This window comes from Equus przewalskii, chromosome 4, assembly GCF_037783145.1.
Source record: "Equus przewalskii isolate Varuska chromosome 4, EquPr2, whole genome shotgun sequence".
Classification (NCBI taxonomy): Eukaryota; Metazoa; Chordata; class Mammalia; order Perissodactyla; family Equidae; genus Equus; species Equus przewalskii.
In genome coordinates this window covers 1256718-1269485 of record NC_091834.1, presented here as the reverse complement: position 1 = coordinate 1269485, position 12768 = coordinate 1256718, and positions in this window count along the sequence as shown.

Genomic DNA, 12768 nt, shown 5'->3' with positions numbered 1-12768 from the left:
GGAGTCAATATGTGAAAAATCAGAATTTAGTTGAATTCCCTGACATTTATCTTACAGCTTGGTATTATTTTTATTTTGAATCATATATGAGAAGAGCAACATAATTCTTTCACTCCTTTGTGCCTACGATACTTTGATTTGTCTTCATTACTTGAGACCAGTGACTTAATCACTGCACACAGTAGGTGCTTGATAAATGCCATTGCTGTGTACCATCTGATAGATCAATAAGTGCAAGTTACTGCCCCACTCCTCTCAAAAAAAAGATGGCTTGGAATAGGGTTACCAGATCTAGAAAGTAAAAATATAGGATGCTGTTAAATTTGAATTTCAGATAAACAAAAAACTAGATCATGGGATATACTCATAGTAAAAAGTATCTGTTGTTTATCTGAAATTCGTTTTTAACTCTTCTATATTTTGTCTGGCAACCTTACCTGGGGGGATCTTGATTAAATTCCATCAGTGCTTAAACAGAGCTTCTTTTAAGAGCAAATCTATAATCCGGGCAATAGAAATGGTTCTTTTGTGAATTTCAGATTTTCTGCTCTCCCACAAAACACGCAGGTGTGCTCTTTAGTGGGTCCAAAGAGGACAAGTGATACGGTGGAATTTCTGGGCAGATATGTCCTGTGGCTTGTCCTGTGAGGAACATAGACCACATGCGCATTGCGTGAGTCAATCAGATTTTGCGACATACATAAAAGTTAAACACAGTTGATCATTCCAGGTAAGAGTAATCATTCACTTTGCTATAGAAGCCTCACACATGTGTACACAGATCCCTAGTGTCTCTTCTTCTTATAAGGACATCAGTCCTATTGGATTAGGGTCCCACTCTTATGACCTTATTTAACCTATTTAAGTCTATCCTTAGGTAGGATAGACTTTCAAATAGAGCTGTTGTCTCCTTTCTTTATTCAGATTTCTTCGTTGACTCTGTCTTAGTAGGCTAAGGCTGCCTTAACAAAATACCATAGACTGGATGGCTTAAACAATAGGAATTTATCTTCTCACAGTTTCAGAGGCCAGAAGTCCAAGATCGGGGGGCCAGCATAGTTGATTTCTGCTGGGGGCTCTCCTCCTGGTTTGTTGGTGGCCACCATTTTGCTGTGTGCTCACGTGATCTTTGTGTGTAGAGAGAGCAAATTCTCCAGTGTCTCCTCTTATAAGGGCACTAATTCTATCATGAGGACCCTGGTATTATGACCTCGTTTAACCCTAATTACCTCCCAAAGGCCCCTATATCCAAATGTAATCACACTGGGCATTAGGGCTTCACCCTGCAGATTTTGGGGGTATGCAAACATTTGGCCCACAACAGAACCACACCTATGCCAGAAATCACGTTTGCAGATTTGGAGAATGAGCAACGAGAATACCGTTGTATAATCAACAATCACAAAAGGAAAATAAGCCAAGCTCCCAATCCAGAAAATTGTTTCCACTCTAAATATGCGTATGAGTCTGAATGAGCCAATCCCTTTTGTGAAATAGTTACATGTGTCAGAAGCAGATAATGTCAGTCTGAAGATTTTCTCATTCAATTCTAGGCAACAATTCCTACAAAGTATTACGGACAATGGAGATTATAATGCGCCGTATTGTTTTCTAGGCTTGCAGTATCAAAATGCAAGACACAATGGCAATGGCACTGCTATCTTTCTTTGCCCATGATCCTCAGCTGTGCTAAGTAAGAGTGGATGATAATATTTCAGGTGGACCTACTCTCTCGTAAAAAAGGCAAAACAAAGATACCTAATCACCACATTTTAGATATTGCTTATTCTTATTTTTAAAATTAATAATTTTAAGGTTAAACTTTCTTCTCAAAAATTTCACGTTAATCTGGTTTCAACTTTTTGAACATATTTTCACCAAACCTTTGTTTTCATGCCTTAGCTCCAGCAACATCAATCACTCTGCTGGGCTTGACAGAGAGGCTGTGAGGGTCGCCATATAACTCAGTACCTGCCTAAAAGGCAAACATCGAATGCCCCTATATCCACAGGCCTCGTTGATGAACCCATAAAAGGGGACTATGGTGATGCGCCCAACGGGAACACTTCTTACCCCATGCCTCCCTTGCAGGACCATTCTTAGAATTAACTCCAAGAAATCTTCAGCAAGGAATTCCAAAAGGAGTATGTAATACACATTTTTGAATTAAATTTTGAAAGCTTCAAAGTTCTGGTACTTTGCTTTCTGTCACTCTTCAGTCATATTGGTCTCTAGGGAATTTAAATAAAGCAAGCACAGGATTATCCCCAAGTAGAATGGTTCAGTTATAGATTGCACTCCAGCATCTAAGAACCTGCTGTGGGCAGTAAGGAAACAGGGTCAGGCAGCCTAGGAGAAATTTCCTTTCTAATTCACTTAGTTAACTAAGAGGCAGAAGAAAAAATATTAAGTGTATAAAAGTGTTAAGTTATAATATTTCTATTTTGACTAACCTGGGAACTAATTTTGTTAATTAATAGCCTTTATTTTTTAGAGTAGTTTTAGGATTATAGAAAAATTGAGCAGAAATTACAAAGTTCCAATATTAACCACCCCCCACGCCCTCCCCCTGCCAGTTCCCACTGTTATTAGCATCTTTCACTAGTTGGTAATTTTGTTACAATTGATGATCCGAAGTTGATATATTATTATTAACTAAAGTCCATAGTTTACATTAGGGTTCACTCTCATGTGTTGTGTTTTGTGCTGTTGTGTTTGATGGGTTTGGACAGATATATGTGTAATGACATGTATACATCATTATAGCATAATACAGAGTATTTTCACTCTCCTAAAAATCCTCTGTGCTTCGCTTATTCATGGCTCCTGCTACCCCAGCCCCTGCAACCGCTGATCTTTTTACTGTCTCCACAGTTTTGCATGTTCCAGAATGTCATAGACAGTAGCCCCCCTTATCTGCAGTTTCACTTCCCGTGGTTTCCGTTACCTGCAGTCAACCGAGGTCCAAACATATTAAATGGAAAAATCCCAGAAATAAACAATTCGTAAATTTTAAACTGTGGGCCATCCTGCTCCATCCTGCCCAGGACATAAATTGTCCCTTTGTCCAGCAGATTCACACTGTGTGTGCTACCCACCTATTAGTCACTTGGTTATCAGTAGCCATTTGGTTATCAGATCCACTGTCCCGGTATCACAGTGCTTGTATTCAAGTGACCCTTTTTTTCCTTAATAATGGCCCCAAAGTGCAAGAATGATGATGCCGGCAATTCAGATATGCCAAATACTTCACTTCATCACATAGGCACTGTATCATCTCTCGGCATCACGTGAAGAAGGGTGAGTATAGTACAATAAGATACTTTGAGAGAGAGAGAAAGACCACATTCCCATAACTTTTATTACAGCACATTGTTAAAATCATTCTATGTTATCATTAGTTGTTTTTGTCAATCTATTACTGTGCCTAATGTATAAATTGAACTGTATCGGAGGTACGTATGTATAGGAAAAATCGTAGTATAGGGCTCCATACTATCTATGGTTTCAGGCATCCATATGTCTTAGAACACATCCCCCGTGGATGGGGAGACTGCTGTAGTTGGAATCAGACAGTATGTAGCCTTTCAGATTGGTTTTTATCACTTAGCAGTATGTATTTAAGTTTCCTCCATGTCTGTTTGTCTCTTGCTAGCTCATCTCTTTCTATCACCGAATAATATTCCATGTCTGGATATGCCACAGTTTGTTTGTCACTCACCTATTGAAGGACGTCTTGGTTGCTTCCAAGTTTGGGTAACTAAGAATAAAGCTGCTGTAAACATTTGTGTGCAGGATTTTGTGTGGACACAAATTTTCATCTTCTTTGGGTAAATACCAGGGAGCATGATTGCTGGATTGTATGGTATGAGCACGTTAAGTTTTGTAAGAAACTGCCAAACTATTTTCCAGATTGGCTGTACGATGTTGCAGTCCCAGCAGCAACAAAGGCTCCTCCACATCCTTGCCAGCATCTGAGTCAGTGTTTTAGATTTGAGGAAGTTTAATGGGTGTGTAGTAATATCTCATTATTGTTTTAATTTGAAATTCTCTGATGACATACGATGTTGAGCATCTTCTCATATGCTTATTTTCCATCTGTATATCTTCTTTGGCATGGTGTCTGTTCGGACCCTTTGTCCAGCTTTTAATTTGGCTGTTTTTCTTGTTTAGTTTTAAGAGTTCTTTGTGTATTTTGGCTGCCAGTCTTTATCAGACATGCATTTTGCAAAGATTTCCTCCCAGTCTGTGGCTTGTGGAAGTAGTTTCTAAAATACTATTATTATTATTATTATTTTATATCTTGGTCTAAAATATGTATTTCTGAGAGTCATAAATTACGGAGTTTATAAAACTAAAGATAATGACTCACCAAGTTTGATCAAATGAGTTAATTATCAAAAACACAAGGTCTGGCATATAGCAAGTATTACATAAACGTCAACTATGTTTTATATTGCTTCCATCTAAATACTGCAATGTTTAGATTGTGTCTTTACATAAGCAAACCTCTTCTCATAATACAATTCTCATCAGACTAACACAAATAACAAAACTGACAAACTCATGTGGCATAAGGTACTTCCATTTTGATGAAATTAATTTAAAAGAACACTAGGAAGATGTCTAGACGTGACATTTTGTGCTCAAACTTTACAGAGAAGCTCATCTCATAACGCTAATCTAACATGAATAATGTTTCACTTAAATTTAATTGGGTAGTTATGTCCCTTTGCAGTTTCATAAAGATTGAGCAGTGATCGCACCGTGTTGACAAGCAAAAGTGTTTGTGGACATTGAATCAATAGATGCTTTAGAAAAAGCCAATTTCCCATATTTCATTTGTAAATCATCTACAAAGAATTTTATTTACTTTTTTATGAAAGCACTTTTGCTATGGAAAGAAAATCAATATTTTGTCATCTAAATGCTTATTTTCTGGTTCCCAATGACCTCAATTTATTTCTGAGTGTTCCTATTAATATAGATGTTGAATAGAGCAACATCAAGAAACAAAAGTCTGTCTGCTGGAGAAAGTTATAGCTCCACGGTTTAAGAAGGGACCAACGAGATAATTTCTCCCAAGTACTGTCAGAACCCCCATGGCAAAAAACCTGACATCCCATCTTTGCTTGAAATACTGCAGTATATTTCCCTACTTACAATGTGGTCCTTTTCATCTTCTTGTGGGATAGAGTTGTAAGGCACTGGAAATATATGCCAAAGCAGGTTGTGAAAAGACTACTAAGAAATTTGGACATTAACTTGAAGGAAAATAACAGCCAGCAAATGTTTTCCAGTATGCAAGGAGCATCTTCAGTCCTTTGTTCCAAAAGAATATCTTGGACATCAATTTATAGGAAATTCAAGAAGGTGTCCAGAATGAAGACAGAAACAGGTTAAAATAATGCTCCAATGATCTTGCCAAGGGCATTGATGCTTTCAACTACCAAGGCAGTGGTACTGAAACTTAGAAAAGACGACAGATCGAAGAAGGATGAAATATGTGGAATTTGCTGAATTGGGCAGCTGGTTACAAGGCATGAGGAGAGAGGAAAGGAAACTAAAGACGACTCTGAGTTTTCTAATGTGGACTTCATTAACTAATGTTAATAATGAAACTAACACGAATAATATAAGAAGCACAGGTTTGAAGGTAACACATTTTAAGTCCCACAGATGTTAGAATGTATTTGGAATACAAACTATTAGCTATTTTCCTTTTCCATTTTGTAAAGTTTGTGGAAAAAATCTACTTAAGAACCCTAGAATTTTTCTGCTACGTATAATAGGAATTGTTGACTTAAATGGAGCCTAATGAAAATCTCAATCAGCACACAGATGGATAAAATAAAGTGGCAGGACCTCTGTCCACTTTCTTAAAAATATTTCTGATGATTTCTGATGAGCAAGTATTGTTCTTACATCTAAGAATTTAGGGATCATAATAAAGTCTGCTGTTCTCCACTCACTGGATCCAATGTGAACCAGGCATAGTCCATCCCAACCCTATACAATGCATTAGACGGACCCAGTATTTCTTTCATAGGAACCAAAATTAAACATCCTTTATTACTTGTCAAGTTCTTATGTTGGAAAGAGATGACGAAAAGCTTATATAGACTGCGAATATAATTTCTGAATATCGGCTATTCCTTTTTAATATGTACTCTCAAAGTGTCTTTTCTAACTACCCTGTATCAGGGCTTCATAGCCTAAGGATGCATAAGAATCACCTAAGGCACTTGTAAAAATACATATTCCTGGCTTCTACTTGTCAGATTCTGATTCAGTCAGTCTTACAGGGGACCCAGGAATCTGTATTTTTAATGAGTGCCTGGAGGCTTTCCAGTGTATGTGTTCCCTATACAATGAGGGATCCACGCCCTTGAAGAGTCACCTTAGAGTGCTGTAAACCTTCTCTGTTAGAGTTCTCTGTTGTGAAGTTGTAACTTAGGAAATGTTCACATTTGCTTTTGTTTTGCTTCCAGTCTTGCAAATATTTCCATTGTATATCTTCTATGACATGCCTTTCTATGACTTTTGATGGGTTCTTAATGTACATCCCGGGTCAGGAGATCCGGGACCAGACGCAGACTGGTGGAATAGCACGTTTGCTGCCTGACGCGTCTCCCCAAAGTAACACAATCGCTCTCATTTCTTGTGAAGAGTGTATCAAATTGGATAAAATCTCCGTGAAGAATTGGAGAGATTGCAGTCATTATTTTGCTCTGATGGGGCTTTTAAATTTTGATATTTGCCTGAAAGCTTTTTTTCTTTTTCAGTAAAAGCAGCAAGGTGAATGCATTTCTCTTCAGATCCAACAATGTCATATGTAGGAGGTAAACAACGGCACCGTCCACCCACTCAGGTCTTTCTGAGTGAGTAGAGATCCACTGTAAAGAAAGCAATTTGCAGAAGTGTTGGCAAGACCTTCCTGATTACCTTAACTGGTTCTTTTAAAAAATCTCTGTTCTCTCCTCCTCCTTCTCAACGTATATCTCCACAAAAATTGCATACCACAGGAAGGCAGAAGAAGGACACTCACCACACAGTCGCCTGAGAACTCAAAGTGGAGCACACGCCCTGGCTCTGTGATTCTCCGCCGTTCCCTCTGCAGGTGCGCGTCCGCTGACTCCTCAGACCGGCAGTCGGAAAGCCTCTGCGTACGGATGCCGGCGCCTTCCTCTGCCATTCGCAGCAGCTGCTGGAACAATGACATGTGGCATCTTCCCTTACTGATTAAACAGGCCATCCCAAAGACCTGTCCTCTAGCCTGTGGGCTTAAAGACCTGAGCCTACAACTCTTCTGTTTTGCCCTTCATTCATGTACCGCAGATGCTGAGACATTCTTTGCATGAATTTGTTAAAATGAGGATAAACTGAAATGATTACAGACATATTCATCAAGAAGAGATCAAAACAAACTTGACAAGGGTTTAAACACTGATAAAAAAAATTTAGACTGCACATAACATTGCTAATAATTTAAGATTTGAGGACAAGTATCAACAACAAATCAATAAATTTAACATGTTCTCATGTCAAATTAAGTTAAAACTTTAAATAAACAGTATGCACAAATTTCTAATTAATTAGAATATTAAGACAAATTAGAAGCTAACGACTTCTCTACATATTTAATTGCTAAATAGATGATTATCGGTAAACTGGAATGTAAATATTTTCTGAAAAGAATTAGTGGTTTTCTGGAATATTAAAAGAAATCATGTTCAGGTCTAATCAAACATCTAAGGAGATTCTTTATCTCAAGATTTTTATTTCTCTCACTTGTAAATTAAAACTGCTAGTAGACATAATAGACAATTGGGAAACATAATGAAATTCAATGTAAGTAACAGCATATGATTCATTCAGGAAAAAAGTCAGAACATTAATTCCAGTGTGATGGAATTTGAGCTCTCTGTGACAGCCCAGGAAATGAATCAGAGAATGACTGAGCATATTTTGTTGAACTTTCAGTGAGACACTGCAGCTGGGAAATAATCGGGACTTTGGAAAGGAATTAGAAAATATTTTGCCACCCCTGCACAAACACACACTTCTGCACTTGAAAATTCTATGCGAAGTTCTGCTGGTGACACCAGCATCATGGCGGAGTGAGCCGTTCCCTGAGGCTCTGCCCACTAAGACACAATGAAAAGGGCAGTCCTTAACCAACAGAGGACAGTCACACAACACAACACAAGGGACGAGAGACACACAGCCATACATCTGAAGTGGGGGTGCTGGTCCCCCAGGAAGCAGTGGAATGAGGTAAAGGATCTCATCTCCCTCCCCAGTGGCAGCATTCTAGGGCGTGGGACCTCATGCAGGAGGAGATGGGGGGATGGCAGCCCTCCTCAGGAATGCTTGTGCTCTCAGAGTTGCTTCCCAGCCCGCAGGAATGCTCAGTGCTGAAGCCGCTCAGTCACTGCAGGGGTGCCCCCACCAAGCCCAGCAGTCCACATGGGCCTCCAGTGAGTCCAGAGCAGGAGTGCAGATGGGAAGGAAGACACACCCTCCCCCACATCCCACCTGGTGCACCAGCTCGGCCAGTCGGCCAGGGCAGGGGGTCCCCGCCAGAGCACTTGCATCTGCATGTGTGAAGCAGTGGTGGCCAGACATAGAGACCCCTATCAGCACATCTTCCAACGGATAGGCACAACTGCCAGGGGTCACAGAGGGCTCAGAAAAGACAGCTCCTGCCCCCTACAGTTGTGACAGGTGGAATCTGTGAGCAGATACTACCACTCTGCACCAGCAAAGGTCCAGCCCACCAAACAGCATGAAAAAACACTTTAACCTTCTGCACCAGAAGGAAAATGAAAAGCACCCAGAAACCAATCTTGAAGTCACAGAAATGTGCAGTCTGACAGAGAATTCAAAATAGCGATCATAAAGAAACTCAATGAGTTATGAGAAAGCTTGGAAAGACAGTTCAGTGAACTCAGGAATAAAATGAATGGACAGAGAGAATTCTTCACAAAAGAGATTGAAGCTCTCAAAAAAAAAAAAACACAAACCCAAACAGAAATACTGGAGATGAAGAACACAATGAATGAGATAAAAGAAATCTAGAATCCTTAAACAACAGAGCTGACATTAGGGAGGACAGAATTAGTGAATTAGAGGACAGAAATATAAGATACTTCAGGGGGAGGAGGAGAGGGAACTAAGACTAAAAAGAAATGAAGAAATTCTCTGAGAAATATCTGACTCAATTCAGAAATGCAACATCATTATTATATTCGAGGAGGAGAAGGGAGGGAGAAAGGAGCAGAGAACTTATTCAAAGAAATAATAGCCGAGAACTTCTGAAACCTGGGGAAGAAGCTGGAATAACGTGAAAATAAAGATAATGGAACTCCTAATTACATCAATGTAAAAAGACCTTCTCCAAGGCATATAGTGGTAAAACTGGCAGAAGTCAATGAAAAAGAAAAAATACTCAGGGCAGCAAGGCAGAAGAAAATAACACACAAAGGAACCCCTATCAGGCTTTCAGTGGATTTCTCAGCAGAAACCTTACAGGCTGGGAGAGTGGAATGATACATTCAAAGCATTGAAAGACAAAAATTTTCTGCTAAGAATACTCTATCTGCAGAACTATCCTTCAGATATGATGGAGAAATAAAAACTTTCCCAGATTGGGCCAGACCTGGTGGTGTATTGGTTAGGTTCATGCGCTCTGCTTTGGCAACCCGGCGTTCACTAGTTTGGATCTTGGGCGCAGACCTGCATACCACTCATTAAGCCATGCTGTGGTGGCCTCTCATGCAGAAGAACTAGAAGGACTTACAACTAGGATATGCAACTATGTACAAGTGCTTTAGGAAGAAAACAAAATCTTTCCCTTGGAGCTGTCCTGGTGATGCAGCCATTAAGTTTGCACACTCTGCTTCGGCTGCCCGGGGTTTGCCAGTTCGGATCCTGGGTGCAGACCTATGCACTGGTTGTCAAGCCATGCCGTGGCAGGTGTCCCCCATATAAAGTAGAGGAAGATGGGCACTGAAGTTAGCTCAGGGCCAGTCTTCCTCAGCAAAAAGTGGAGGACTGGCAGCAGATGTTAGCTCAGAGTTAATCTTCCTCAAAAAAAAAACAACAACAACTTTCCCAGAAAAACAAAAACTAAAAGAGCTCATCACAACACAAGAAATGTTCAAGAAGGCCTTCATACCTGAAAAAAAAGAAAAGTTTACAAAACCTTGAGCAAGGAGATAAATAGACAAAATCAGAAAATTGTAGCTCTCAATCAGAACAGGTTAGCAAACCATTATAACATTAAAGATAAAGGAAAGGAAAGCATCACAAATAACTATAATCACTCCATTTTAATCACAAACTCACAAAACAAAATGGAATAAGTTGTGACAACAATAACTTAGGGAAGAGGAAAGAGATGGAATCTGCTTAGACTCAGGAGACAAGAGTCTCTCAGATAATGGACTATCTCATCTACGAGATCTTTTATCTCACAGTAACCACTAAACAAAAAATTAGAACAGAGACACAAATGATAAATAAAGATAAAGCCATCACAGAAAATCACCAAACTGAAATGGCTGTAGGAAATACACGGGGCAAGAAACAAGGGAAATACAGAAGAAGCGGAAAACAAGAGATAAAAATAGCAGTATTAATCCCTCATATATCAATAATCACTCTAAATGTAAATGGATTCAATTCTCCAGTCAAAAGACACAGAGTGGCAGGATGGATTAAAGAACAAGACCCAACAGTATGCTGCCTCCAGGAAACACATCTCAGCTCTAAAGACAAACACAGGCTCAGAGTGAAGGGATGGGAGACCATACTTCAACAAATGGCAACAGAAGAAAGCAGGAGTCGCCATACTTAGAATAGACAAAGCAGACTTCAAGATAAAAAAGACAATGAGAGACAAAGAGGGGCAGTATGTGATGATAAAAGGGACACTCCACCAAGAGGACATAACACTTATAAATATCCACAAACCCAACACAGGAGCACCAAAGTACATAAAGCAACTATTAACAAACCTAAAACGAGACATTGACAGCAATACAGTAATAGTAGGGGACCACAGCACAGCACGTACATCAATGGATAGATCATCCAGACAGAAAGCGAACAGGGAAATAGTGGAATTCAAGGAAAAACTAGACCAGATGGACTTCACAGACATATATAGAACACTCTATCCAAAACCAGCACAATATGCATTCTTCTCAGGTGCATATGGAACATTCTCTAAGATAGAACATATGTTGGCAAAAACCTCTGTGAAGTTCTGGTCATCACTCCTTGCATGAGATAAAATGGAATTGGAAGAAAAACAGGAATGAAGGATGGTGAAGAAAAAAGGTTAACAGAGGAATATAGTTTTATTAATACACTGAAAGTTGTGTTTTCCTACATGCAGAAGCAATGGCTGAGAGGCTAAATTATTTACAATAAATCGCAAAAGAAATAGCCAGGACCAATAGTTCCTCTTTGATGCTAAGCCAAGGAAAAAGAAACTATTTCATATTTGTAATTACAAGATGTATATATTATAGAGACATTGTAAATTCATAGCTAACATTATGTAATAGGTTTCTACCCCCCACACACAAAATAGTGTTTTGAGAAATATCCCAAACTTTCTGTCGAATCCACAGAGACTCCTGACAGAGTGAGATGCTGAAGTGTAAGAGTGTGACAATTATTCTGTACCTAATACTTCACTTTTGAACAGGTGACAAGTCAAGTCTTCAAAATAAAATTCAGTAAAAAAGCAGATAAAGCTCTCTTTAAATCTCAGAGATTCCCAAAATTCATTGTATGGAAACTATTTCCATTGGATACGAATATCTATTATTGGTACATTAAAGGATTCTGTGACAAAACAAATTTGAGAAATTCTAACATAAACGGGTTGCTGTATCGGAGACTTTCTCGGCACTCTTAGCCTGCTAAAATACATTCTAAATCTTTTAAAGTATCCCTTGTACATAATTATTTTCAAACTTATTTGATCACAAAAAGCACTCTTTTCTCAGATATCCCTTAGAACTAGTTATCCACAGCACAGATTTTGGAATACATCATCATATCATCATGAAGAATTGTAAGCAAAAGTTCTCTTAAAAGCTCGCTACCACCAATAATGGATTTGCTGCTTTCCCTGTAAATAAACATTATTTGGTCTTAAGGGAAAAAATAATTCCACCACTTTCATTATAGACACATTATGATAATGTGTTCATAATTATGACAGTTCCCAGAGTTTAAAGTAAATTTCCCATGAAGTGTATCACACTTTTGGCAAATACTTCTTACTCACTCATTAAAGCGAGGAAGATAAAGAACAAGTCTGCTTCCTACTGTTTTACCTAAATAAGCTTGGAATGAATTTTGAGACATTTCAAAAATTCCAAAAACCTTTAACATGAGGTCTTCCCATTTAACAGATCGTTGAGTGTACCCTACAACAGCGTTAACTATGGGCATTAGGGTACAGCAGCTAGATCTCTAGGACTTACTCACCTTGCATAATTGAAACTTTGTGTCTGTTGAACGACTACTCCCCATTTCCCCTCCCCCCCGCCCCGGCAACCACCCTCCTAGGTTCTACTCGTATGAGTTTGACTGGATACCTCATGTAAGTGGAGTCACGCAGTACTTGTCCTTCTGTGACTGTCTTATTTCACTGAGCATAATGTCCTCCAGGTTCACCATGCTGTCACAAATGGCAGGATTTCCTTCTTTCTTGTGACCGAACAGCATTCCACCGGAATTCCAGTA